Source organism: Oratosquilla oratoria, chromosome 7 (assembly GCF_046742065.1).
Source record: "Oratosquilla oratoria isolate Oo_2021 chromosome 7, ASM4674206v1, whole genome shotgun sequence".
NCBI classification, from domain to species: domain Eukaryota; kingdom Metazoa; phylum Arthropoda; class Malacostraca; order Stomatopoda; family Squillidae; genus Oratosquilla; species Oratosquilla oratoria.
The window spans coordinates 5,699,254-5,724,253 of record NC_134783.1 but is presented as its reverse complement, the minus strand read 5'-3'; positions in this window follow the sequence as shown (position 1 = coordinate 5,724,253).

Below are 25,000 nucleotides of genomic sequence, written 5' to 3'. Positions count from 1 at the left end.
CACAAACTATCATATGCATCCTGTTTCACTTTCTCTAAAACACAGGCATGGACATTGTTTTTAACGTACAACAGAACATCCCCATCTTTCTTGTAGTTTCTATCCTGATGAAAGTGTTTAAATCCTGCAATATTAAATTCGGCTTCAAACTCTGTACCATTTGAACATGTCTCGGTTATTCCTATCATATCGAGATTTTCGCTTTTGACATACGCCTGTATTTCTTGGAATTTATTCCTAATGCTACGAGCATTGAAGTACAAAACTGGTAACCAAGAGTGAGAAAATAATTTCATTTCTAAGGCATAGGGTATTACTAAATCAATCTCATATACTTTCTTGCAATACAACAACAACACAACTATACATCGTAATTTCTGAACAACCTAATATAAACCTTATGCTAAATTACACGTTCCGTAACTAGTACAATCTAGCTAAATTTCACTTTTTCCTAACTAATACATCCTATGATAAATATAATTCTCCTTAACTAATATATCCTATGATTAATATCACTTCCTTAACTAATACATCCTATGATAAATATCACAATCTCTCACTAATCATCCTATGATAAATATCACAATTGAGAGGTCCAGAATGGTATTCAAGTCTGAACAATATTCAGTACTTACTACCTAATGACAGAACTCGGGCAGGTATTGGGTGCAACGGACAGCAATCGAAGCCTTAGAGACAGGAGGGGGCAGGGGGCGAGAGAGAGAGCGAGAGAGCGAAAGAGGGCCAAACTCAGCTCCTTTTATAGGTCACAAAAAGAGACAGAACTTCACAAGTTGGAACTTGAAGGATAAGGACAGGAGCGTGGATAAGCAAGCTGGATCTACAAGTTGGGACCTGTAAACTAACCGGCTGAAGTATTACATGATTTTTAATTACACGGGTCGTGATAATATATATATATATATATATATATATATATATATATATATATATATATATCTATATATCTATATATATATATATATATATATATATATATATATGTGTGTGTGTATGTATGTATATATAAGTATATATATGTATATATATAGAGAGAGAGAGAAAGAGAGAAAAAGGAGAGAGAGAGAGAGAGAGAGAGAGAGAGAACGAGGTAGATGAAAAAGAAAAGAACGATGAAAATATAAAAAAGGGAGAAGAGGAGAGAGGAAGAGGGAGAAGAGAGAGCAGATTGAGAAGCAAAAGAAAGAGAAGAGAACCATTTCATTAGAAAACCAGCACCTCTATATTTGGGGACAATATCGCGTCGAAGTGATTGAGTCATAGAGGTGGTCAAGGAGGGCAGTTTGAAATATGGGTTGTAAATTTATCTTATTTTATTTTATTTTATTTTATTTTATTTTATTTTATTTTATTTTATTTTATTTTGTTTTATTCTATTTTATTTATTTATTTATTTATTTATTTATTTATTTATTTATTTATTCATTTATTTATTTATTTATTTATTTATCTATTTATTTATATATTTATTTATTTTATAAGTCTCCAGCCACAAAACAAAGCTACATGACAATTGTCCGCAAGGGTTTTACAAAAGTCCCTGAAATATTGAATATATAAATCTTATGTTGAGATTATCTACATATTGGGGGAAGTAGAAGAGAAAGGAAGGAGAGATGAAGAGTAGAGGGAGCGAGAAAATGTGAGAAAGATCGAGAGGAGAGAGAGAGTTAGACGGGGGGAAGGAGATATAGATAATGGCATATGTATTGAATAGGTATATTGATGGTATGGCAAGGGAAGCAAATGCAAGAATACAAGATGTTAGTGAGTGAGAGTGGAGGGATCTGGGAGGTGAGCCAGTTGTTGACTACGGATGACACTTTGCGTGTAGCTGATTCTGAATAGAGATTTAGTTGGTGACTGAGTATGAAAGGGTGTGTGAGAGAAGAGAGTTGAGAGTAAATGTGGGCAAAAGTAAAGTGTACAAATGTGATATACCCTGTGAAAGGCACCAAGAGATTTCTTTCATCTACAATAGACATCAGGAGATTTCTTTCATCTCGGGTATGAAGAGACAACAAGAGGCCTTTCAGCCAGGCACTCAGGGGCAGCGCTCGCCAGGCACCTCATATGGCACAGAGGGGCCAAGGAACAGGACAGACTCTAAATAAACTCGAAGTCGACGCGAGGCGAACACAAAGGTCATCGCTGGAGGCTCACGCTATGGGACCGAGACGCAACGATCTTCACATCGATACCCCTTTTTGGCAACCCTCAAGAGTGCCACCATATCATACATTACCATGTTTCTTATTGGCCACTCCTTCGTGGGGAATTCCCCTTTTGCTTTATGTAACTTTTAGCTAGGGAAGTCTGGCAACCTCCAGAGTTTTGCTCTGGGCTTGCCAGCAGTTTTTGTATCAGATTAGGACTAGGAATAAAAGGGTAAAACGGAACCTTTTTTACCTCACCCACAGACGGGCGCCAACACAAATATTGATGATGATGGTGGGTTGGAGGTGAGTTGGAAGGCTTAGAGGCTGGAGGAAGTGGAGGGTTTTAAGTATTTGGGGTTTGGGGTCGTATGTAACAGTGAATGGAGGAATGAATGTATAAATTAATCATAGAGTAAAAAAAGGCAAGTAAATGTCTGGGTGGAGTGAAAAGTGTTATGAGAAAAATATATCTACGGATGAATGCAAAAAGAGGGGTTGTATATAACAGTGAATGGAGGAATGAATTTATGAATTAATCATAGAGTAAAAAAAGGCAAGTAAATATCTGGGTGGAGTGAAAAGTGTTATGAGAAAAATATATCTAGGGATGAATGCAAAAAGAAGGTTGTGCAAAGGAATGATTGTGCCCACGACAGAGACTTGGGGTTTGAGGAAGACAGAGAAGATGACCCTGGACATGTTTGAGATAAAGTGTTTGAGAATTATAGTGGTTATGACAAAGATGGAAGGAATGAGAAACGTGGGGTCGAAACAGAGAAAGAAGATGGAAAGATAGCTGAAGGATTGGTAAATCTGAGTGCTGAGATGGTCTGGGCATATGGAAAGAATAAAGAAAGACTAGATAAAAAAATGTGGAGAACAGAATGGGATGGAGTGATCTTCAGAAGAAAACCAAGAAAGAGGTAGATTGACGGGTTGAAGGGGGCAAAAGAGGAAGAGCAAGGGAGAGAGAATGCAAAAGATAGGAGTAAATAATGAAAGACAATAAATGGATGAAAGAATGATGTGGTTTGAAGTAATGTTCTTGTCTGATCTGTAGATTTATCGATTAGATAAGTTAGGGGGGGGGTTATTATAAAGTGGAGTGGGTAAACCAGCTCCAGGTGTCGGGCTTTGCTGTGGGGACGCTATATCTTGCTACCTTGCCTTCCATCCATGACGTGCTGAGAAAGGAGGAGCGATGTATGGGTGTAGGTTAAATGTGTGATGGATGTGTGCTTTGACTTCTCTATTCCTCTTTTAAAGGTGAAAATGTCTTTTGGTATGCATGCATATGTATATGCATATGTATATGCATCGCACTCCGTCCTCAGAGCAGGGTCTGTGACCCTAGGAGGGTGCGAGCATAGGTTTTTACTATGTTGAGAAAACAACAAAGGATGTTAAGAACTACATACACAATTTCTTTTGTGAGCAAAGACCAACAGATGGTCCGTCGTGCTTTCTCTCTTTATCACTCACATATCGGTACCCCATCATCAAAATCACGTTCATGCACCGGGTACACACGTCCCACATTTTTTTTTCTCTACGGGTGACATGCACTCTTCAACCTTAATCCGATCAGTGTGGCTAGAAAGCTCTCTGCCTGTTCTAATATTGCTGAGTTTGTACACAAATTCACTGATTTTTCTCACCACGTGATGCAGGCCGTCATAAAGAGATTGCACCTTCCTCCGTACGCCTTGCTTTGACGCGGCGGATTGTAGACCCATTGACTTAATGCTATTTCCTTATATTTTTATCTAGGGCGATACTTCTCACATTCCTATAATCCCTTGTCTAAGAATAATTGACAACGTTTAAGTTGTCAACGTTATACCATAGTCTTTGGTTACTAAAGAAGGTCAAATATGGAATGGAGTTCCTCGTTAAAAATCAAAAAGTGAGGCGAATCTCCCACCGTTCGGTGGTACGCTGAAGAAGGAGCATGGCATCCTAATATACCGGGTTTCCCATAGTTAGGCTTCTTAGAATTTGAACCATTGTCCCATTTACCCATTCTACGAGCCCGTTACTTGATGGATGATACGATGTTGTAGTACACTTATCAACCCTCAGAAGTGTGCATATTTCTGTTAAAACCTCGCTTACAAATTCACCTCCACCATCTGTTGTGATCTGTTTTGGGGCTCCGAAAGGTGGGTGACAAAGGCTTGAGGTATTTCTTTGGCTTCTTTACTTCAAATTGCCACCACGACGAGAAACCTTGTGAGCACACGAATGGTTGTAAGTATATATTTGTAACCCTCGGAAGTGCTAGGAAATGGTCTGTGTGATGCCCCTAACTCCCCCCCACCCTACACAGACACATGCTTGTCTACGCGATATTTTGGCTTATAGTATCGTCGTTGCAGCAATGGGGTGGACAAGGAATTTAGATATTGTATACAAATAGCTGGCTTTCGGCCTCACATTATTATTGTGTAGATTAAGTCCATATTACGCCTGTACTACAGTCATTTGTATAAATCATGAAAGCCCCCGCCGAGCCATATTTTTGTAAGGCTGTGTCCTTTGCTACTTTGTGATGGTATGCATATTATCAACCATTAATTGTATTATCAACCATTAATTGCATTATCAACCACTAATCATATTATCAAGTGTTCGGGCCACGCACTCTCCTGTGAGTTTTCTCGCCAAGCCGAGGCTTGGCGTCAGTCTTGTATCAATCGTCAGCGTGTAAACACACTCTTATATTTTTCTAGTGTAATACATGTTTCAGTTGTATGTGTGCGTGCGTGCGTGCATGCGTGCGTGCGTGCGTGTGTGTGTGTGTGTTTTGCCGCCCATTACATTTAGTGACATGCGGTCAAGTCACATATCTAATTTGAACGTTAAAAAGTGAAACGTACTTTATATTGAATTTGAAAATTGAAAAATGATATGTATTTTAGCCGGCCGGCATGTTGCGCTTGTGTTTGTGTTTTCATTTTCTCTCCCTGTTCTAGTTCTAGGTTTACAAGATACAGTGACTTTAGAAAATGCCTAAAAAGTGGTGCTCATGAACAATGTATTTTAAATGTGCACTATGTGATTTTATTGAGAGACAAATACCTCGTGGTTCCCAGTTTTCGGGTTTCGTTTAAAATGTTGTTTATCGTCATCGTCTTCTGCATTGGTGGAACGCTCACCTATTGTTGCTGGCTGTGTTTGAGGTGATTCATCTGGAGCCTAGATGAGGAAGGGTTACTGTTCCAGCCTAGTTTATGTGAAGGGTTAGCCTGCCTGATTGTCGGTTTCAGTACGTCGTCTCCGAAAGACTTATGTTGAATTGTTGGTTGACAATCTTGTGAGTATATTATACCTTATCTCCGTAAATATGCATGTGATCTCTTTTTGAAATATTGAAATTCCATTTTTTGTATAAAATAATTCAAAATATCAATAGCCAGGCTTACGTCATATATAGGTTGCCATGTTACTTACGTCATAGGCAGCCATAATGAAACGTTATACTATTCAGCCATATTGCTTTCACTAAGTTATTGTTATGGTTATCCCTTTGCAGTGGCGTTTTCTTTAATTGCCTATTTTTAAGGGAATTGGCGTTATTTTTTTTTCCTCGAGTGTTGGATATTATATTACGACGGCCAGCCCAGATGGATTAATCTTTCCTTTAAAGGGGCATGTGTTTTTGTAAGCGGTCGCAATAATTAATGTTTGTATAAATAATTTATTTTTATTTTTTCACGTTAATGTTGCTACGGAGTGGTGCAAAATTACCTAGCCCTCCTTTAGCGATGTCTACTAAGTATAAGCTGCTCTCATTTATTTGTGACCTAATATCACCTCAGACAATGGCTAACCCTACATTTACGCTCCTACATCAGGGCTCTTCCATAGTTAAATTCTCAGCTTAGGACTCTTATTATTCAACGGCTGCCTTCCTCCAACAATGTGAGGGCAGCATATTCAATACCAATGTTAGTAGTGGATCAGAGATCTCGACGGCCAGCCCAGATGGATTAATCTTTCCTTTAAAGGGGCATGTGTTTTTGTAAGCGGTCGCAATAATTAATGTTTGTATAAATAATTTATTTTTATTTTTTCACGTTAATGTTGCTACGGAGTGGTGCAAAATTACCTAGCCCTCCTTTAGCGATGTCTACTAAGTATAAGCTGCTCTCATTTATTTGTGACCTAATATCACCTCAGACAATGGCTAACCCTACATTTACGCTCCTACATCAGGGCTCTTCCATAGTTAAATTCTCAGCTTAGGACTCTTATTATTCAACGGCTGCCTTCCTCCAACAATGTGAGGGCAGCATATTCAATACCAATGTTAGTAGTGGATCAGAGATCTCATTCGTGAGATCTCAACTTATTCCTAACTCATTGGCAGCTGAAATGATGACAGCCTCATGTCTTAACCCCAAAACATTAAGATAGAATTATGATACCTTTAGAGCAAATTTCTTAAAAACATTTTAAACTTTCCCTGTAGGTGATAATTTTCAATATGGGAACACTGAATTGTATGCATGCTCAGGCCAAGACCAGCAAGATTGCTATTGAGGCCTTAGAGTCATTGTATCAATCAGATTGGGTGGACAGAGATGCTCTCATTTTGACTAAGTTCCGCCTTATTTTGGAATACGTTTTTTATATCTTGTTGTTGTAGTCTTTTGAGAGAAGAGTAGCATCTTCTCTCAGCTGTAAGACAGATGAGTCCCTATTGTCTTTTGCAACAAGGCTTTCAAGAAAAATAAAAGAAGTGCCTTATGGTTCTTTATGTATTAGCAATACGCAACAACATACGGATGTTCCTAATTCTCCTCCCCCACCCCCTTAGTTATTAGTCCCTACACAAAACTCTTATTTGTCTACATTAACACCACCCATCCTTACATGTACTTATTGCAACAAGACAGGTCACACAAGTGCTTTTTGATTTTGCCGTAAACGTCACGAGCATAAGTCAAAGCAGACCCCTGTACGTAGAAACGTCTCTGATACCTCTTCTAATATGACACATGGCCTTTCTAGAGTAACGCTTCAGAATAAACTTAGTTACTGTCATGTCCATGGCCGATGTAAGCATTCAACTGAACAGTATTCAAAGATTATGAAACTAAAGACAGAAAATTATTCAACCCTTAGGCAAACTCAGCCCCGTTTTCACAACCGCCCTTATCAAAAACCAAGGGATTGACCAGTAATAACCGGTCTCAGATCATACCTTTGGTAGCTGCTGAGTCTTCTCAATTACTTACATTCCAATTTTACACAGAGAAAATACCTATCTCCGTAACAGTAGATACTGGAGTAGAATGTAATCTTATAGGTAAAAGGGCATATTATGCTTTTAAGGATTCATACAATATATCTTTGTCTCCTTTTTGTAAAGGATTGCATTCTGTACAAGGTTCTCTCTTGCCTATTCTTGGAGCTATTTGCATTCTCTTAAGATTTTCTTCCCATGCTACCGTTTTCTATGTTAATTTTGTAGTAGTTTTTGGGATTGCTTTCATGTGTGATTGCCTCTTGGCATTCACGCTCTTACAGCTAATGGCATAGATATATTTCCTAGGCGCCGTATAGTGAGTTTTCACAATTCTATTATTTCTGCATCGGATAAGTCAGTTTCCATATGTAGCTCACCTTCTGTACATGATCAGATTGTACACACCGCGATCATCATGTAGCATGAAACGTGCATGATGTCGCTCACGATCTGACGCTTCTCTGACAGCGCGACCCTGCTTGACCCGACCTAACCTAACCCAGTGCAATTATGTAATTGCGCACCACGGGTTTACTACCCACGTGCTATTTATAGTGGCTTCCACCGCATGTAAAATCAGTTCACTCGTACCTTACAATAAAGGAGACGAACTCACCAAAACCTCTTTCTCTTCACCAATAGTAGCATCGCTACAAGATCATACAGTTGTCTTCAAAAAGTTCTAATCATTTAGGGTCTTATAATTCTTTCTTGTGCTGTTGTTGTTCTGGGCGATCATTATATTGAGCCTTCAAGTGCAGTTTGAGTCCCGATATGCATTTCAGATGTTCCAATTGCTTCTGATGTATTATCTCAGCCTAACTCAGTTCATGTTCGTCGTCTAGCATGGGAAGGAACGGTCTCCACTGTTCGTGAGGATCATGTTACAACAGCTATGATAAGCAACGTTATTGGTGCTTCCATCACACTCTCTTCTGGCAGTCATTTAGGTTCTTTTGAAGTTGTTGACGTTGACACTGTCCAAGATTCGCCCTCTATCATAGCAGCGTCTGTGCTACGGCCTACACAAGCAAGTGACGCATCTGTCATAGCTTCTAGGTATGCAACGTATATAGGTGAGATTGATTTTCCTGAAGTGACGCCTTGTCTCATTGACCTGTTAGTGACCCATCGTCAAGCTTTGACTTTACCTGATGATTCATTAGGAGCTACGGATCGTGTTTTTCATAGCATTCATCTTAAGCCAAGTATTCGACCTGTTTACATACCCTCCTACGGATTGCCTCTCTATCGTTGGCTTGTAGCACAGTCCTTGGTTGACGACTTGTTAAGTGAAGGCGTTGTCCAAGAGTCTCACTCAGAGTGGAACTCGCCACTCCCCTTGGTGCCTAAGAAAGATAGATCTTTCCGTCCTGCTATTGACTATAGGCGAGTCAATGAGGTCACAGTTCCAGACCATTACCCTTTGCCTGTGTTAAGTGATCTTCTTCAGCCCATAAGAACAGGTAACACGGTGTATGCCACCTTAGACTTAAATGCTGGCTTTAGGCAGATTCCTTTGGAGAAGTCTCGTAAGATCACGGCCTTCTTGACTCTATCAGGTTATTATGAGTGGCTTCGTTCTATGGAGTTTCGGAATGCTTCCTTGACATGCCAACGCTTGATTAACTCAAATTTTCATGGCCTAGTAGGAAACGACATTTTTGTTTACCTGGACGACTTAATCTTAGTCTCCAAGGATGTGGAAAGTCACTTCCATAAGTTGTCCCTGGTCTTGTGGCGTTTTGTTTAAGCTGAATTGAAGCCCAATTTGCTAAGTATTAATTTTCTAAATTTAGCATCCAATTCCTAGGTCATGTTATAAACAAACATGGTATTCACACCACAGATGATAAAGTCAAGGCTGTTAGGAACTTCCCTACACCTAAGTCAATAGGCTATGTACGTTCCTTCCTCGGACTGGCAGGATACTATCGTGCATTTACTAAGAATTTTGCTTCAATTGCATTTCCCTTTATACGGCTCCTCAAGAAGGATACTTCCTTCCATTGGTGTGATGTTCATCAGGAAAGTTTTGATTCATTGAAGCATGTAGTTACTGAACCGCCTCGCCTGTGTTGCATTCCCAGATTATAGTCTTCCCTTTTCTGTTTGTACTGATGCTTCTAGTACAGGTAAGGGAGCTGTACTTATGCAGAAAGTAACCTGTTGTAGGTCACATGTTATTGCATATGCTAGTCGCATACTAACAAGCCTGAGTCTCGTTAATCTGTCATACATTTAGAGGCACTAGTAGTGGTGAGGGCTTTAAAGCATTTTCGTGATATGATTTTGGATATCCTATTACAGTCTACACAGATTACACTGCTGCCACACAACTTTCCAAGGAGAAAAATCTTTCCGGTTGCCTAGCCAGATGGTTCTTTACTATTAAAAGATTTAACCCAATCCATAAGCATATTCCGGGACGTGCAAAAAATGTTACTGATGCACTTTCACGAAATGTACCTATAGCTGCAGTTGCAGTGATTGGGGACTTTCCCCTACAATATTTAGCCAAAGCTCAACTAGAGGACCCTGTTTGGTCTGCTGTCATTTATGCTTTGGAATCTGGTGATACCACCTTACCAGATTTACTTGTACCCCTGCCCCAGCTTTCTTTACAGGACAATGTTCTCATTCGTAATATGAATGTGTTTGAGCAGGATGTAACACAGTTAGTGATCCCTGAGTCTCTAGTTCCTGTTGTTCTGTCTCTTGCTCATGATACCCCTCAAGCTGGTCACCCAGGTCGTGATAAAACTCTGGCTATGGCTCGTAAGAAATATCATTGGCCTATAATGCAACTGGACATTACCACTCTTGAACCCAGTGTAGTTCTTGTGCTCAGAACAAGGGTTCTACGCACACTTCTCCTATCCTAGAGTACCCTACTCCTTCTCGCCCTTTTCAGACTATAGCTATAGATCTTTTGCAATTGCCCTGTAGTACTCAAGGTTCAGTGTATGCGCTTGTATGTGTGGACCACTTTAGTCGGTATGTGGTAATGTCTCCTTTACGTAGCAAGTCTGCTCAAGTAGTTACCCATGCTTTAGTTTCTTATATTTTTTGTCCATACAATATTCCTTCACTGCTGCTCCTTAGTGACACTGGCACTGAATTTAGGAATGAGGTTTTAGTAAACGTTTGAAAAAATTACGGCATCACTCAAACCTTCGTGACTGCTTATCATCCTTCATCTAATGGTCTAGTAGAGCGGACTAGTAGGAAGATTTTGGTCATTCTTAGGCACTTGCTAGTAGCCTCCATGAATATTGGGAGGATTGGCTTCCGCATGTCAGTGCTTGCATTAATAGCACAATTAATGTTTCAACAGGGGAGACGTCTTATTTCGTCATATATGGAGTTGAAGAAAAGCTCCCATATGTGTTTGCCAGCCCTATTAATTCCCTCTACAATTTTGATGATTATAGTCAACTCCACTATCACACATTGCATAGAATATATCGTGAGAGAAAAACTTGATGACTCCAAGTCCAAAATGCTGAAACAAAAGCATAGCAAGGCTGCGCCTGTTAACACAAATATTGGTGATCATGTATATAAAAGTATGCCTGATCGCCAATCTAAACTAAATTGTAAATTTACAGGTCACTTTTTGGTGACTGAAAAGTTGCATCCTAATACGTTCAGGGTCTTTGATCACTTCCAAAGACTTAGTGAAATATTGCACGTTGATAGGCTTAAGGTAATAAGAGTGCCTATCCTTGCATTCGCTCGGCCTCCTCCAAGGCCCACTGTACATATTATACCTTCTGTATCTACCTCTGTTTGACATTGGTTATGATATTATCCATGGTGTCTTGAATTATATTTTGTAATGTTTAGCTATTAAGTGTAATGTCTTGAGTTGTATTTTGTAACGTTTAGCTATTAAGCGCAATGTCTTAAATTGTATTTTATAATATTTAGCTATTAAGTGTAATATCTTGAATAGTATTTTGTAATGTTTAGCTATTAAAGTGTAATATCTTGAGTTTTATTTTGTAATGTTTAGCTATTAAGTGTAATGTCCCGGACATGCGGCATTTATTATCTCTTGTCCTACTGACATCAGTACTTATGTATATTTATACGTTCTTGTATTATTTTATATATATATATATATATATATATATATATATATATATATATATATGTATGTATGTATGTATGTATATATATATATATATATATATATATATATATATTATGTGTGTTTTCTTGTATAGGGTGTGTTCATATACATTTCCCCACACTTTTGTATGCATAATATGGTGTTTGTGGACTAAGTCATCCTTGTTCAAAATTTGTTTTGCCTCAATCATTTATTTGCCCTTGTTTGCTCGGTGTGGGTTTAGGACAGGTAGAGGTTGTGTAGATCAGATTTTTGTGGTAAGACAGATATTTGAGAAAGCTATAGGTAAGGGGAAGGATGTTTTCTGGGCCTTTATGGATCTGGAAAAGGCTTACGACAGGGTAGACAGAAAGGCACTGTGGGAGGTTATGCGGATATACGGGATAGGAGGAAAGCTTCTGGGAGCTGTCAAGAGTTTTTATGAGAATAGTAGAGCTTGTGTCAGGATTAGAAATGGAGAGAGTGAGTGGTTCGAGGTAAAGGTGGGACTTCGTCAGGGATGCGTTATGTCACCCTGGCTGTTCAACTTATACATGGATGGGGTGGTGCGAGAGGTGAATGCAAGGGTAGTGGGTCAGGGATTGGAGATGGTTAAGGAAAATGGAGAAAAGTGGGAGGTGAGCCAGCTGTTGTTTGCGGACGACACTGCGCTTGTGGCAGGATCGGAGGAGGGATTGAGGAAGCTGGTGACAGAGTTTGGGAGAGTGTGTGATAGAAGAAAGCTGAAGATAAATGTGGGTAAAAGTAAGGTGATGAGATGTACAAGGGGTGAAAGTGGCAGTAATCTGGAAGTGAGCATTAAGGGAGAGCAACTGGAGGAAGTGGATAGCTTTAGATATTTGGGTGCAAATGTGGCAGGAAAGGGTAGAGTGAAGGTGGAGGTAGAATATAGATTGAGAGAAGCGAATAAATGCCTTGGTGGTTTAAAAAGTGTAATGAGGAATAGGAATGTGGGAATGGATGCTAAGAGGAGACTGTATGAAGGAGTGATTGTGCCAACAGCACTGTATGGAGCAGAAACATGGAACATGAGAGAGGAAGAGAGAAGGAACTTGAATGTGTTTGAGATGAAGTGTCTGAGAAGTATGATGGGGTTACTAGGCTAGATAGAGTGAGAAATGAGGAGGTGAGGAGGAGAACAGGGTTGGAAAGGGAGCTGGGAGATAGGGTGGATGAAAGAGTATTAGGATGGTTTGGACACATAGAAAGAATGAGTGAAGAAAGACTAGTAAAGGAGGTATGGAAGGCAGATGTGGAGGGAGTGAACAGGAGGGGACGTCCTAGGATGAGATGGATGGATGGGGTGAAGGGGGCTTTGGGGAAGAGGGGAATGTCGGTTGAGGAAGGACGGGAGAGGACAGAAGATAGGGGTGAATGGAGAATGGTTGTATATGGAAAATGTGATGCATGAGGTGGAATGGACGGGGGAATGGGGGTGAGGTAGTGTGTGTGAGCTTGTTTACACGTTAACGATTTATATAAGACTGACGCCGAGACTCTGCTTGTCGAGAAAACTCACAGGAGAGTGTGTGGGCCGAACAATTGGTTCTTACATACATTGTTCGTAGAGTTAAATACATTATAATAATTAACAATACAATTAATAATCAATAATACAATTAGTGATTGATAATACAATCATTGGTTGATAATACAATTAATGGTTGATAATACACATACCATCACATCGCTCGGCCACCAGTACTCGGTGACCCCACCGAGCAAACATACATACATACATACATACATATACGAAGGCTTTTTTCCCCCTTACCAGGGGGGTAGCCAAAAAGGACAAGGCACAAAAACATTCCCACCCATTTCATCCCCGAAAACACTCCACAACCCTCCACCCTCCTCCCATGACCGACATTACTGGCTCAGCCATTTCGCACACAACTGAAGTCGCCCATCCGAGTATTTTACCGCACATAGTTGACACCCACCACTGCAATTAGCCCCTATGTTAACTTTTCCCCTTTATCCCTCTCCCCTCTTTTTCTCCCATCCCCCGCCCTTCCCCGTGCGACCTATTCGGGCAGGACCGTTCTGACTTTTTCTACTCTTGAATGTATGGAACAATTATTCCCTATATAGATATGTAGTATTTATTCCCTATATAATATGTGTAGTAATTATTCCATATATAGTATATGTAGTTATTATTACCTATATACTATGTGTAGTAATTATTCCATGTATAGTATATGTAGTATTTATTCCCTATATGATAATAGTTTTATGTAGTCTGCGTAGTCATTACGTAATTGTTCTACGTAGTAGATACGTGCGTAGTTAGACATACGCAGTGCTGAGCACTGCTATGTTATACAAACTTATGTAACCACTACTCTCTCCATTATACGCTCTACGTCATGCACTGGTGCCATATCTGTATTCCATAAGCATTCATACATTTTGTATAACGTTACTTCTAAGTATTTTTGCATGCGGGTTCCTCATTCATATATGTTTCCCTTATGTTATAGTTACCTTATATTATGTTTCTATTCCCATCTATATTGTTCTACCTACAAACTCCACCTGGCAACAGGGTGTCAGAGTGTGTGCCAGATTCGATGGCCAGGCCTGTTGCAAGACGATTTGAATAGATAAGAATAACACATCAGTTGGCGACGTCATTAGGTCTGACTTATTTGAGGAAACCGCAAATTATCATGAATTCGTAGAGCACTTTAAAAAGTCCTTTACTTGATTTAAGTAACTTGGATCACTTTTCCCCCTATACTCTTTGGTTAGATCTTACAATCGTGGTCCACACCACACCAAAGGGAAAACTGTCAAAATGGCTTCAACATTTACAAGCGAACTCAGAGAAGGCCTCGAAAACTTAGACTGAGTCTTAGAAGACAAAATTTCATTGGAACATATAGTTTCACTCTTGGCATACTTTCGACTGCTCTCCCAATTACACGCTCCAGAAAACTAGCAGTACTCCATTCACACCAGGTATCACGCTGGGCAAACTCTCCAGGAAATTCTCTGACTCAGACAAAACTATCACCCAGATCTAGAGCCAGTCAGTACCCATTGCACCCACCTACACAATAGCCCAAGTCACACGGTCTCCTCCCTCACATAACACGAGATCAAGACATACATCTCACATGCGATATCGCTCACACCAACGCTCTCCATCAAGAACACAAATTGTTTGTACATACTGCCACAAACCAGGACACATCGTAAACACTTGATACCACAGAAACCCTTCATATCCAAACCGACACTGCGATTATCATGGCACATGTTTTCACACGAGTGATCATTGCCGTGTGGTGTTAACACGGAGGCAACACACACTAAAACCCCAGATCACTCTCTTGCAAGGCATTTACGTAACACATCTCTTCCAAGGCTTTCACGTAACACATCTCCTGCAAGGCATTCACGCAACACATCTGCAAGGCATTCACGTAACACATCTTCTTTATGACTACAGAATACCAAGACTCAGTGTACACCAAGGACATTTACTCCATACCCGGAAATTCAGTCATCAACTCTACCGGTACATACCCTGGATATTCCAGACATGTTTTCCCATTCCTTAACAATCAAGGCTACGTCTAGGAACGCCAAAGTGACAATCTTTCTTGGCACGGGTTCCCCAGCTAACGTAATATCAACACACAGTTTCCATAAATTCCGTACTGAAAATAAACGTGTCATCATTTTAGAAACCCCCAACGTCAACCTTTGCAATATAGATGATGTACCATTCCCGATCATTGGTAAACTCTCCCTAGATATTAGCTTCAATGATAAGTGCCCATCCATTCCAGTTACCACCTACGTAGCTGACGTTCACTTTCCTGCTGATATCCTCATAGGTTTAACATTGATGAAGCAACATAACGTTGTCACTTACCCTGCTCAAAATTGTATAATTTAGACAAATCATTTCCTCCCTGCATTACCATTAGCAACTTATCACAAAGTAAACCACATCCACGTGACCGAGCAGGCAGAGCATGACTCCGCGTGTACTGTTGATTTTTCACCGCCTGAGGACAACTTACCCCTCTTTGAGGAATTCAACACAAAATCTACCCTGGTCTCAGATGTGTTATCTACATTCAAATACACTCACGTAGTGCTTATCGGCCCAAAGACACTGTTCCCTCCTGATTATACAAAAATATGCATACGAGTTTCTCAAGCACAAAACACCCATGTACTCTGTATGTCAGAAACTTGCCGTGTCAATGGTATTTCCCTCCTTCTAGCCATCAGATCTACGTCAAAGAAAGATCATACTTGTATTCTAATTGCCAATGACACCGACCTCACAGTCGGTACAAACATGTGCGATTTCGAAAGTATATTCCTTATGCATCAAAGTCATAGATGAAAAATTCCCCACTTCTCAAGTTTGTACCACAATTTCCGACGTGCCCACAGCTCAGGGACCCATTAGTGCATCACATTTCAACCCCATAGATTTCCCTGATGCACAAGCAGACTTGCTTGCACTTTGCTTCAGACATACTATTACCACTCCAGGTGAACCCCTTGAAGTTACTAATCTCATTCAGCATGATATACCTCTTCGTGAGAATTCTAAATCACGCTATATTCCCGCATACAGAATGACACACAGTAAAGGGATAATTGTAGATAACCTTATTCACGACATGATTGCGCAAGACATTAGTGAACCACCAATCAGTGAAAGGTATTTCCTTTCCTTTATTGTCCCTAAACACAATGGTTCCTTCCGTCCAGTAGTAGACTTCAGAGAATTAAATAAGCTTACACTACCAGATAGACACCCCATCCCTGTGTTACAAGATACCTTACACTCCGACGGTAAAAACAACGTAGTGTTCACGATCTTGGACCTTATGTCGGGATATTTCCAGGTCCCCCTTGCTCCAGTCTAGGCCACTGATAGCTTTTACTACGCCCACAGACCATTATCACTTGAAACGACTAGAAGACTAGCCATGGGTCTCGTTTCAGCTCCTTCAGTGTTCACACGACTTATGCATACAGTACTTGCAGGTCTCATAGGTCTTCCAATGTTTATGTAACTCGATGAGGTGATCATCGATTATAAATCCGTTAGCGAACACTTATACACTTTTTACACTGTCTTCTCACGACTTGCAAAACCAGGTCTCAAACTAAAGCTTAAGAAGTGCTCCATCTTTCAGAGAGAAATACGCCTCTTGGGGCATGTCCTTAATTCACAACGATTTTTAACATCGCAGGACAAGGTCAAAGCAGTCATTGATTTTCCACGCCCTACTTCTGTTGAACACATACGTTCATTCCTTACTCTATCGGGATTTTACAGACGTTACATTCAAAGTTACGCTGGTATAACATCACTATTAACTTCACCACTTAAGAATTTCAACCCTTTCATTTGGACACCTGACCAAGAGAAAGCCTTTAATGACTTAAAGAATGCCTTAACCACGGCACCTGTCCTTGCCTTCCCAAACCACAAGCTTCCTTTCACAATATACACAGGTGCGTCCTACACCGGGCTTGGCGTAGTACTCATGCAACAACATGACACAAATCTCAGACGAATTGCCTATGCTAGCCGCACACTCAACAAACACGAACAAAAGAAGATTTAGCTGTTATATACGCACTCAAACACTTCAAAGAGATCATCCTTGGTTACGACATATACGTCTTTACGGATCATCAACCAATCCTACACCTCTTCAAAGGAAAGAATCTTTCAGGAAAACTTTCCCGCTGGTTCATTACCATACAAAAGTTCATGACCACCTTTAATTTTGTTCAAGGGAAAGCGAACCTAGTTGCAAATACTCTCAGTATCCATATAGTGACTATCACTGAAAACACAATTTCTGTAACTCTTACACAAGCGCGGAAACGTGTTATATACTTCCTCGAATCTGCAGGCACAACTGACGCAGAAACTCCTCCCCCCAAATGTCGATAATTACATTCTAGTTGATGACATTCTGTATCACGAAACAACACTAACGAACAAACACAAAACCAACCGGTCAGTGTTCCAACTCGCAGTCCCAACGGACCTCATTCCAGAAGTTCTAAAACTTCTATACGATTCCCCCATTGCTGCACACCCTGGTGAGGAGAAATGCGTTACACAAGTCATATTGCACTACTTCTGGTTAACTATGAAGAAGGATATACATTCCTATATTGATGCTTGTCACCCTTGTGCGACTCACAAAGGTCAAATCAGCGGTCATGTTCCAATTGTAACTTACCCTACTCCTTGTAAACCATTCGACACAGTCGCTGTTGATCTTAAGTCATCACTTACACACAACGGAAACTAATACCTTTTTATCTGTGTCGACCATTATTCACGATTCTGTATTCTTTCCGCCCTACCAGACAAGACAGCATAACACGTAGCAAAAACCCTTAATGGTAAATTCATATACCCCTTCACTACACCCAAAACTCTGATTTCTGACGACCGGAGTGAATCCAACAATGCGATTCTTTCGCGCATTTGTAATTACTTATAAAAAAAAAAGCAACACTACTGCTTATTTTTCTAGTTCAAATGGCTTAGATGAACGCCAGAACAGAAAGATTCTCAATGTTCCTCGACACCTTGCTTCTGATCTTCACTCTTCTTGGGATAAACATCTCTCCATGATTCAAGTTTGCACAAATAGTTCCATTAACAGGTCAATATCGGAATCACCTGATTTTGCCCTCTTTGGCTCGAACAATAGGCTCCCACATGAACATCTTTTAGAATTACCTCCCATTTACAATTTCAATGATTATGTCAAGGTTGACATAAAAAAAAATAATAACATTTTCCAAAGAATCCATAATACTCTTCATCTAAGGAAGAAATGGTTCGTCTGCATAACAAATCAGCCAGAGCTTGTATCTTTGAGCTTGGAGGCATTGTTTACATCCTCAACCATACTACCACCTTGAAGGTCTCCCCTAAATTCTCTGGCCCCTAACGTATCATTGGACATGAGTCAATGAATAAAGTCAAAGCGCTGAGGTTGCACGATCTTACAGAGACAGTCTTGCACAAAGATCATATCAAAAGAGTTCCCCGTGGCTTCGACATAGATACTGTCCCTTCACAAACTCACACTACCCCTACAATAGATGACCATCACTAATCCTTTCCACCAAAACCTCCAGTTCCCCTTCCGCGCTATAATCTTCGCAATCAAGGTGACAACTTCAAAAGAGTACATTTTGCCTAGGTGAACGGAAATAATATCTACTTCTACATGTTTATACAATTAGGTAAATTTTATTTTAATAATGAGTATTTCCCGATATTACCATTGTTCCAACATTATATGTATTTATCTTCATGCCAAAATCCTTCAAAGGCCTTGTATTACTTCTTATCTTCCCTGAGCACTAACCTCACTGTAGTCAGTGAGTGGTAGCTGAGCCGAGCATTTGTTGCAAGACGAATGAAGGCAAGCGTCAATCCTTTAGATGTCAGACAACTCTCAAGGGACCCTCCAGTGTGCTCGGAACTGACTCACAAGGGACCGGCCAGAGGAGCCAGGCTTTTCGGACCACACCTGAACACCTGGTCAAACAATTGACACATCTCCGTCCAACATTGCAAACCTACCAGATCAACATATGTTAACACATTATTTATTCATCGGCATACGTACAGCATATTTCTTTTATGTTCCCTATCTTATGTGAATTTATCCCATGCATAGATTCTAAGAGCCCAGATTCAGTCCATGCATTGTACATTGTAGATATAGGAAAAAATATATTATTTTAATTGTGTAGTTGCAATTACCAGCTTGTACCTTGTAAATAGGATTTGGCAACTCCCCGAGTTTTCCTCGGAGTTGTCCCGGATATTATATGGAGAGAAAACGAAGACATTAAGGCAACTTAGTCTCACCAAAACCAATGTAGATAACAAACTACAAATCTACAGGCCTACGACTGAGGCATTCTGTGTTAACCTTTCGTACTGGACGGTCGCACCCGTTATGGTGTAATAAATATCTTACCAGTACTACTTGTGTTTCGCTTATCCACGCAGTGTTCCTCTGGCCACGACAGTTGTGATGTCGGTGCGTACGTGATGTTTAACACGTGGGCGGCTGGAAACGGTCCTATATATCGTTTTTATTGCTGCCGCCAGTCGATTTTATTCAATCGAAGGACTCCCCCCCCAATACACAAACTAACGTTGAAGGGTTCATAACCCCCCATCCCCGCACTTGGAGGAACCATATCCCCCTCCCCCTCCATTATCTTGAAATGGGATCAATAACCACAGCCCTGTTCTTTGCTCTCTTAAAATTCTGTGTTTCTTTCCCAAGTGATTTTGCTTCTTCTGTTTTATCAAGTAATAACCTTCCTAGGACACCCACCCATCTAGACACTCCACTGAATAAAATCGACTGGCGCCAAGCACAATAAGCATACAAGTCGAGTTTGGTACTCAAAAGGGGTTTTAGAGTTCCCTGGGAAAGAGACTCATTGATTCATTTCTTTGCTTATGAAGAAATATGTATTTGATGCAAAGGGAAAGGTTTGAATGAAACGATGTAATTTTTGTCTTAGAGTCAGTTCCTCAACATTAGGATCACTGCACCAACCTAACCTAACTTAACGTAGTGTTCGTCAACATAATCTCAGAAATCATCATCAGGTACGTGGAAAGTGTTTAGACAACCACAGGTAAATATATATATATATATATATATATATATATATATATATATATATATATATATATATATACAGTATATATATATATATATATATGTATATATATATATATATATATATATATATATATATATATATATTGAGACATTCTGACAGGTTGATGTAAGCGGAATAGGAAACACAGGAGTCTTAGTCTTGAGTTTATTCCTGACTAGTTTCGCAGGTATGCTTTTTCAAATGAATATTACTTTGAAAAAGCATACCTGTGAAACTAGTCAGGAATAAACTCAAGACTTATATTCCTTTGAAAAAGTATACCTGCGAAACTAGTCAGGAATAAACTCAAGACTAAGACTCCTGTGTTTCCTATTCCGCTTACATCATATATATATATATATATATATAAATATATATATATATATATACGTATATATATATATATATATATATATATATATATATATACAAAATAACCACAGGAGAAGGGAAATTTGTAGGCAGTAAGTACTTTCGTATATTACATCTTCAGTCTGAAGATGCAATATACGAAAGTACTTACTGTCTACAAATTTCCCTTCTCCTGTGGTTATTTTGCATTTCCGTTTCACGGTGATGTGATTGCTTGCATATATATATATATATATATATATATATATATATATATATATATATATATATATATATGATCAATTCATTTGGCAATGAATCAATATACATGAAGTGCAGATAATGAAAAGAACACATAGTTCGAAATAACAATTACAATTGCCGAGGATAACACAAAAATGCATGTAAGCTCATTTCTATTGTGGTCCTTATTAGACTGTTTTTCTAACATACGTAGGGGTTAAGGGGACCAGAGACAGTCATGAGTAATACCAATCATTACACATATGACACATAAACATTATTATAGATTTGCTAATAATACTAAAATGTTCGTAATACATAGGATATTGAGACCAAAACTTGAGCACCATCACAATAAGGAACATTGCATTATGCATCAGGAACAACAAAATATTACTAAAAGGTACCAAAATAGTATGAGCGATTACCAGATCAGTGTAGTACCATTAGTGATAAACTACATTATTCCACTGCTGCAGCAGCAAGTGTAGGACAATAAAAGGGAGGTCCATCTCAGGGTAAGAGTAAATATCAAGTACCACGGGATAGAAGGAAGCAGGTCATGAACAATATCAACCTGTTGTTATAGTGAATGCTACATGGGAACTTGGGTCACCTGCTAATTAATTCCAAAATTTACCTGTACCTCAGGACGGATTGGGCAATTACACATTAGTTTGAGCACCAGGAAGTAGTACATTATAGCCTGGAGGACCAGAAGTGCAGTGGAAAGGTACCTGAAATATCCAAAATCGGGAAGGAACCTGATTTGATAGAATTTTATTCTTGCTTGAAATAACGTTTCGTGTTACCAACTATAGCAGGGGTTCCCAAAGTGGTCGACAAATAGCCAAGGGGTCGAAAGGGGGTCAGTAGATTGCTAGGGGGTCGATATCGACCCCCAGGTGTCGATGAAACCATCTATGGGGTTGAAAGGGGGTCAGTAGATTGCTATGGGGTCGAAAGGCAGTCTTTAAAATTAAATGGTTAGCATGAAATGATCCTGTTCTCTTCCCGTACTGAAAGAGTGAGAATAATCAACCAACCAATATCTAAACTTAAAGAAAAACCATGTCAGTTCACTCTGAGTCGAAAATCCTCCCCATTTTCTGCATGTAGGGAGAATCTCACATACACACAACCACATCGTGAATGAACATCAAGATGACGAGCTTGTGTAATATTAATGGCTTGAATATTACTTATTGTAATATAATAAAGAATATATAACAAATATTTATTCTAAAACACTTATGTTTATGTATATGTGAAAGTATCTGTATCATTATTGGAACGCCGCGCCGTCGCCTTGATGAATATTGTCATTTAGACCTTTTATAACGGATCAAAATGATGATAACACTATTGATAACTAGAACTATAATAATGACAATAATAAGAATAGTAATAGTAATAATAACAATAATGATAATGATAATAACAACTATAATAATAATATTATTAGCATTAATAACAGAACAACTCCAATAATAATAATAATAATAAATTGAGATAATTCGTGAATTAATAATTTGAGGGTCTATAGAAAATCTTAAACTTTACTAGGGGATCGATGAGCTGAAAAGTTTGGGAGCCCCTGGTATAAAACAAAAACATTAAGCACCAGCAGCTCCATTGATAAAATCAGAGAATACAAAGAAAAATTGGGAATAATCATGAAAAAAGCAACACAATGACTTAAACGAAGAAAAGGACTCGTCAATGTAAGATACTCATTAGAATGATTCTCACTGCTGGTTTTGTGTCAAAGCTCTTCACCGTCTACCTGGAAGCGTTAGAAAATTATCGAAATAAGGACCAAAAGAATCTCAAGCAGAAAGCAGTCTTGAGAAAAAGTATTCTTGTATATCCATCGGGAATATATACAGTATATTATTGCAGTATTTCTTAACCTTGGAAGCTTCGTGGATCTCTTGATACAGAATTAGATAGGACATAGTTATAATATGTTATATGGATCATCGCCACATTCTGAGAAACGTAGCTAGGCAAGAAAAAATCAGAAAAAAGGGCACATTATACAACCATGAAATATATATATATATATATATATATATATATATATATATATATATATATATATATATATATATATATATCGTATTCAAAATTATTTTGAAATGACCTCAGTGGTGACGGTGATTGGGGGACACTTTCATAAGGGTGATTGGCTTTACAATACCGACTACCGATACGTGGTGACGTCACGGCAACGGGGACAACTGATTGGTCGAGAGTGGTGACGTCACGGAAACGCAGACGGCTGATTGGCCGAGAACGCTGACGTCACGGCAGCGGAGACAATTGATTGGCCGCGAGCAAAGGGCAGGGCGCGAAGCGCCCTCTCGCGAATCAGTTCAAGCGCCCATGGCGAAGCCATAGCGATGAAGCCGATACCAAGAGACGAAACGGAGAAGATACGTAGACAGAGGCGTAGATAGAAGCACCTCTGGAAATGGCTAATGGCTACCAAGGGTAGAACGAAGAAGACGTTCCAGGAATATAAGGTGTTGGCAGCTAGACAAAGGTACAAGCACAGTAAAACGTTCCCTGGGTTGTACACTGATACCAAGACCTTTAAGGTGAAAGCATCTATACACGAGTTCCAAAGGAAGATGATCGCCTTCAAATCAACTCGAAATAACGATAAACAATTCGAATACAGTGACGATATGTTTGACAAATTGGAGTGCTCGGACGATATGATATCCAATAAGGATTGAGAGGCATTCATGCGGCATTACTTCATATGATATAAGAAGTTCGTTAAAAATGGTGCAAAGTCTGATAACAGAAGCTTTCAGATATATTTCTCTTTCAAAATGACTCTGAAATTACCTCAGTGGTGATGGTGTTTGGGGGACACTTTCGTAAGGCTGACAGACTATAGAATATCGACTACCGATACGATGCCAAGAGACGAAACGGCGAAGAAGCGTAGGCTAGACCAAGGTCTATATACACCAGGTCTAACCGTTTGAGCCGTTCTGCGCAGCTTCTGACGTCATCTGGCTGCTTCCGTTTTCTCTTTGTGAAACACTGAAGAAAACTGTGAAACGATAAGGAAGACTGGAATTATTATATTCCCCCCCCCGCCGTTATCTCTCTAGCTTATTGCTATTATCAGTGTGTGTGTGTGTGTGTGTGTGTGTGTGTGTGTGTGTGTGTGTATGTATGTGTGTGTGTGTGTGTGTGTGTGTGTGTGTTTATATACTTGTATTTTACGGGAAGGGGAAATATCGTCGTGTGTGCTTATATGTGTACACGTTCACATGTGTGTATTCACCTTGGTCTTTGGATCACGTGTGCTTATATGTGTACATGTTCATGTGTGTGTGTGATTCATCTTGGTCTTTTGGATCACGTGTTGGACTCGTGATCGACAGCTATTTCCCCCCGGAAGAGAGCTCAGAGATCGTATGTCCAATCTATGAACTTACACGCACACACCTCCCAACTCCCCGCCCACGAGAGTTGGAGTAACGACTCGAAGCGCAGCGATACTGAAAAAATTCAACCCTGGGCAGGATTTGAACCAGGTACCTCCAATACCTCAGTATTGTAAGGCTGAGTCTCTACCAACCGCACCACCGATTGTTTATTCTTGTAGAAGTGTGTGTGCATCTATTTACTTGTATTTTACGGGAAGGGGAGATATCGTCGTGTGTGCTTATATGTGTACACGTTCACATGTATGTGTGTGTGTGTGTGTGTGTTTATATACTTGTATTTTACGGGAAGGGGAGATATCGTCGTGTGTGCTTATATGTGTACACGTTCACATGTGCGTGTGTGTGTGTGTGTGTGTGTGTGTGTGTATTTGCAGGGAAACGATGAAAATCAACATTTGGCTTAACTTCTCCTTGGTTTGAGCCACAACCCTTAATGGCACAATAAGCCATATTGTCAAGATCTATATATACCGGTATATATAGATCTTCATTGTCAGAATATAACTAATTGCGTGGAGCGGTGCGAGCGGAGGCAGCAACATGTCTATGCAACGAACCAGCTACAACTAACAGCGATGGGACGCGCGAACACCACTTTGAGCAGCCAGGTGACGTCACGGGCCCGTTGCACCAACACCCTCGA